Source organism: Parasteatoda tepidariorum, chromosome 8 (genome assembly GCF_043381705.1).
Source record: "Parasteatoda tepidariorum isolate YZ-2023 chromosome 8, CAS_Ptep_4.0, whole genome shotgun sequence".
NCBI classification, from domain to species: domain Eukaryota; kingdom Metazoa; phylum Arthropoda; class Arachnida; order Araneae; family Theridiidae; genus Parasteatoda; species Parasteatoda tepidariorum.
The window spans coordinates 26,565,360-26,571,359 of NC_092211.1; positions in this window are offsets into that span (position 1 = coordinate 26,565,360).

Below are 6,000 nucleotides of genomic sequence, written 5' to 3' on the forward strand. Positions count from 1 at the left end.
TTTGGGTCGCGACCCATAGGTTAAGAACCGCTGAAATAGACAACACAATAATTGATCAAAATTGTATTTTTTATTTTAAAAAATTATATTTTTTAATGTTTTTGTCAAATGCGTAGCAATATTTAGCTGGCAGTTATTTAAAAATTAATATTGCCCATAAATTAGCCTATTTATTGGATTCAATATTTACAAACACTATAAAACAAAAAATGAAATATCTAATTAAAAAATTTTTTAAATATAATAATATTTCTTACAAAATTGAGCGTTTTAAATTTAAAAAAAAATAAATAATGATTTTGATTTTTTCCTCCTCCGCACATTTTTTTTTATTGTTTTTAGTTTCAATGTATATATATCATGTTAAAGTATACTATCCATACGTAATGGGCATTTCTTAATAGGTCAGAGCAATAACGTATTCAGCTATTTATGAATTTTACTGATAATTTTCATATACACTAAGTATTCACTACTAATGCAATTTACATTTCTATTTCAATAAATTCAATGCATACTAACTTTTTTCATTAAATTTTAAGACATTAAATTATTTCAAACAATAAATTTCTGGGAAAAACTATCGCCGTTGCGTTCGTTACATTTTATGGATAATCTTTTAATCCACGCGTAGGAAAATCGCATTTTGTAACAAAAATATTTCATAGAAACATAAGAAAAGTACTTATATACACTAAAATTTTGGTCTTCAATTTTCTAAGGCATTTACAGAAAGTTTTTGCAAAAATTCATGTTAATTCCTTTCACCAGATAGAATCATAAATTTACTGTGATTTTTCATACAAACTTAATTATTATCAAGGCTTTAAGTTTAAATCAATGCACTGTGGGCCAAAAGACCATGATCTTTGCCAAAAGTCAAAAATTAAATTTTCAACTAAAATATGTATAGGCAGTTTCAATATAGCCTAAATTAAGTATTCATAATCATTCCAAACATTATAATTTACTTTTTGGACCGACGAGAGTACAATGTAATGAAAAATATGTTAAAAATATATTTTTTAAATGTAACTTTCAAATTTTTATTTCAGAAATATATATAGGAATTTCACCTTACTGTTACATTTTCATCAGAGTAATTAGTCTGAAATTATAGTACTATTTTTCAATTTGTTGGATTAGTTAATACTCTTGACAAACTTATAGTTTATGTCTTATCATTTGACATTTTACAATGTTTGAATGACTTTCGAAACTTAGTTTCAAAAAGTTCCACGAGATCATTAGCTAAATTTTTTTTTGTTGTCTTCTTTGATATTTCTTCTTTCGAAAAAACCTGTCCCATTTTGCCCGTAATGCAAAGGTGAACTAATTATACCGAAAAACCAAAATTTTGTTTGTTTTTTTCGTGTTTTCGCGTTATTTTGTAATTAATTCGCGTTATTTTGTAATATTACTTCGGAAATATAATTTGCTTTTCATTTTTAATATAAAATTACGAAAATTATTGCATTTTCATTGCTATATTTAATTATTTAAACGTGCTATATTATTTTTGTTATTTTTGCTCGCCATATTTCAGCCGCCATTTTTTTTTTTGGTATTTTTATTGTATTTCAACTATGAATTCAATTTACCTGCACATAAAAAAAAAACCCAAATTTTGAAACAAATTTTCTCGAAATACTAATTTTGGCCATGAAACCTTGGATGCTGGCCCACTGTGCAATGTTATAGACTGCCAATACAAAATTAAAATAAAATAAATGAAACCAAACACTTCAAAAATTAATAGTCGATTCTTAATTATTTTTTTTGTAATGAAGTTTCATAAATACCACTTTATTTAGCATTTATTGTTTACGTTTACAGAAACGATTTGCATATGTGATGAGGAACTATTACGAAAAATATACAGCTCTACAATTGAAATAATAAACATTTCCTTTCGCCTAAATCTAATTGTAGGTATAATATTTTTTCCACCCATCCGGATTTAGTAATAAATATTATTCAATAAAAGCTTGAATGCGATTAAGGAAGAAGAGGTAAAAAAAAAAATCGAAAGCTAAAGCTGGAATTGCCTATCCAGGATGCAATGCCAGCCAAAATATTCTACCGCCAAAATCAGCGTAAAGAGAGAAAGCGGCGTGTTTTACAACTCCCGCTACTATATTATAGTAGTCAGCATGAGGTTGTCCTTGTTTATGACTTTGCTCGCCAAAAAGGGCATTTCAAGGCTGCCGCTATTTTGTGACGTCATAAAGTTGACCTTGAATCCTGGAAACACGCGAGTAAGGGAAACATTTTTATTGGTCCAACGAAGCCTAAAATATGCACAATTTTTCTACTGCTTTCTCTTCGTTCTCCTCCGGGCTGTAGTCCGATGAATAGAAAAAAACTTATTTCTTTAAGTTTATTTTATCTTTTCATTTCCAACTTGCATATTTTACAACTTATAAACAATTATATGTTTTCGAAAAAATTCGAGTACTATTTTTGATCCGGTTCAGAATGAAAAACAAGAACTTTCTTTTCACATACAAATTAGACCAGCTTTTATTTTTATCAAAGTAAAATATAAATAACTTATGAAAGCAATCGGTAAGTTAGGAAGGCTTTAAGAAAAAAAAAAATTTTTCAGACTTGTTTTTCTTAAAGATGTTCTTTTTCTCATTGCTCATATATTACCTATTATTATTTATACTTTCGGGTTATAAATTATTTTGCTGCTATATCAGTGATAATTTCCGTAAATTTTGATAAACTTGTTTATGGTTTAATTTTGTTGTTCGTTTATTTTGTAATTTATTTATTATATTGCTCATTACTTATAAAATGCAGAATTTTCCTGCTCTTTAACATTTTGACATTACCCGAATGCCTGAAAAAATACAAAAATAAGATCTTTTGTTAATTAAACATTTAATTTGCATTGCGCATTTTTGTTTAGATGAAACACAAAATAAATGATATTTAATTTTATATAAAATCTAAATTGTTAGATATGCACATAAGATTGAATTCGAATGTGTCTTAAAAATTTTTTTTTAACTTAATTTTCATAGAATATGTTAAAAATAATTCATTAAACATTTTAGAATAAATTAATTAAATAAATATTTAAGATTTTTTTAAAAAATATTTTTAAAGTTAAATGTTATTATTTCTAGAAATACAACATGAAGATTACGATAATAATTTGTATTTTTATAAAATATTAAGACATGATAAATATAATATATATATCATTACAGCTCAAAGCGAAAACATATGTATGACAGACGAGGTATTCTATACTTACGTATAAAAAAATATTAATATTTAATAAAGAAATCTTTTTAATTTATTATTTACTAATTTCATGTGACTGTAATTGTTCAAATTTTTAATTTCAACAAAAGAAATAAAATATTTTCTAATACAGGTTAAAATCACTGTTTACTTTTCTCTTTGCTTTAAGATTAAAAATACATAATTAGTCATTTAATTGCGTACTAATGATGAAATTTTCGTGAAATTTAAATGCGAAAAGTGCATAGATTTTTTTCAGAATATAATTTTTAATGACGAAATCCTAAATTTGAGCGAAATAGATTCCATAGAAAACGAAAATAAAAATAAATAAATAAATATTCAAATACTTATTCCTCGCTTGATTCTCACATAAAATGTTTGCAATTTAGAAAAACAAAAAATAAATAAATAAATAATATTATAAAGAAATAAAAAACAAAAAAATAAATAAGACAAATAAATATGTAATCAAAGCTAAAGAAATAAAAGTTAGGCAAAACTGAAAATAATAATACAAAATTACATGAGACAATTGTGATATTATAATTGCAATCACTGGTGGCTATTCTGTGGTCAATTATTTTTTTCGGAAAAGCCTTTATAAACACCATAACATGTCAAGTCATTGGTTGCAAAATCTGCATCAGTGGGATACGGCAGTGCTTCCCGAACTTTTGTGTACCCTTTCTAAATTTTTCGTAATGCTGTGTACCACTGATAAATAAATGGAATTATTTTTTACTATAAAAAACTCCACAAAAGTTTAAAATCACAACTGGCTGTTGACACCACTAATTATTAACTGTTAGCTCTGCAAAAAATAGCCAATAGAAAAATACGTAAACGTAAATTATCAATTATCAAATCTTGAAAATTATCAAATCTTGTAAATTATCAAATCTTGGTTTTTAATTTTTAAATAAAATTTTCGTTAGTTGCAAGATATTTCGCATAAGAACGCGTACCCCAGCTAAACCGTTCCCGTACCCCTGGGGGAACGTGTACCACACTTTGGGAAACACTGGGATACGGAATGCCTGCAAGTGGCGTATAGTGTGGGTATCTCGATCTTAATTGGTTGTTGAAACGGAGCATTTGTTTACGTTAGCAACTGATCTTTCCATTTTATTTTGTGTAAGCCAAGCCCGTCAAGTATCAATTCTCTTAAGCGACACTTTCTATATTCTTTCACAAAGATTTCAATTATTTCAGTACGTAATTCTTACTTAACATAAAGACAGCCACGAAATTATATGGTACATAAACAAATTAATTATGCATCGAAGTTGCCAGGTACACAAAACAAAAATATATAACGGCGACAATAAAATGCATTAACAAATAATAAGTGTAAGCTAAGTAAAAGAAATAGACAAGAAAGAATTATATTTCTGCGAATTCGATGTGCGAAACGGCTTAGTATTTAATTAACTTCACGTTAATTAACATTTTAATTTATTTAGAGAAACTTAGCTCAACTTTAGCACGCCATTTTGCTGGTGAACGATTAGCTGACTTCATAGGTCACGTGTGTGGGTATCGGTGATCTTCTTCTTGAAGTGCAAGTACCCAATTGATGTACGTCCTCTTGTGGTTCGTCCTCTGGATTGGTTTCCAATTCTTTCTAAAATTCTTTTTCTTCTTCAGTATTCATATTTATATTAAAATCGCTATCGAGGCAGTAATTATGTTGTTGTTGTTTCTAATGCCATTTACCAAGCAAGCCTGCTTGGTGAAGCCAAGGGAATTTAAGGCAGAGGGTGCGTTTCTTGTTTTTCAAAAGCCCCATCTATGCCCAAGAATACGACTTCAGTCACACACGTCACAGCCTGTCGTGGACCCATTCATTCATCCACAGATCGTAATTTTGATCTGAATTATCAATCTTCAATACAGTAATCCCAGAGGCATCAATTTGCTATAAGAACTTGGAGGACTTTGTGACCCGAAAAATTTAATGTGCACTACTCGGAGAGTTTTCGGCCGGAGGGGATTGAACTCACGACCGCTTGGACATGGGCCCAATGCCCTACCAACCAGGTCCCCTAGACAGTAATTATGAATAAGATAATACAATTAACATATAACTACTTTAAATTAATAATTTGTAAAAGCATTAAATATGCATCGTGGTGAAATTAAAAAGAACATATAAAAGACATTCAGTTTTATTAATCATAAAATATTAATCATTATAATTCAATAGATTAACATTCTTTAAAAAAGAAACACTTCCTCTCTAAGAAGTTGTTTTCTTTAATATTATTGCTTTCAAATGATAAGTCAAATTCTGCAGAATTTTTATATTACACGTACGCACTCCATAAACGACATTCAGCTTTATTAATCATTGAATATGAATCATTATAATTTAATAAATTAATAATCTTAAAGAAAAACACTTTCTCTCAAAGAAGTTATTTTCTTTATTTTGATTTCAAATGATAAGTCAAATTCTGCAGAATTTTCATATTACACGTACGCACTCCGTAAAAGACATTTAGTTTTATTTATCATTAAATATGAATCATTATAATTTAATAAATTAATAATCTTAAAGAAAAACACTTTCTCTCAAGGAAGTTATTTTCTTTATTGCTTTCAAATGATAAGTCAAATTCTGCAGAATTTTCATATTACACGTACGCACATCATAAAAGACAATCATTTTTGTTAATCATTAAATATGAATCATTATAATTTAATAATCTTAAAGAGAAACACTTTCTCTCAAAGAAG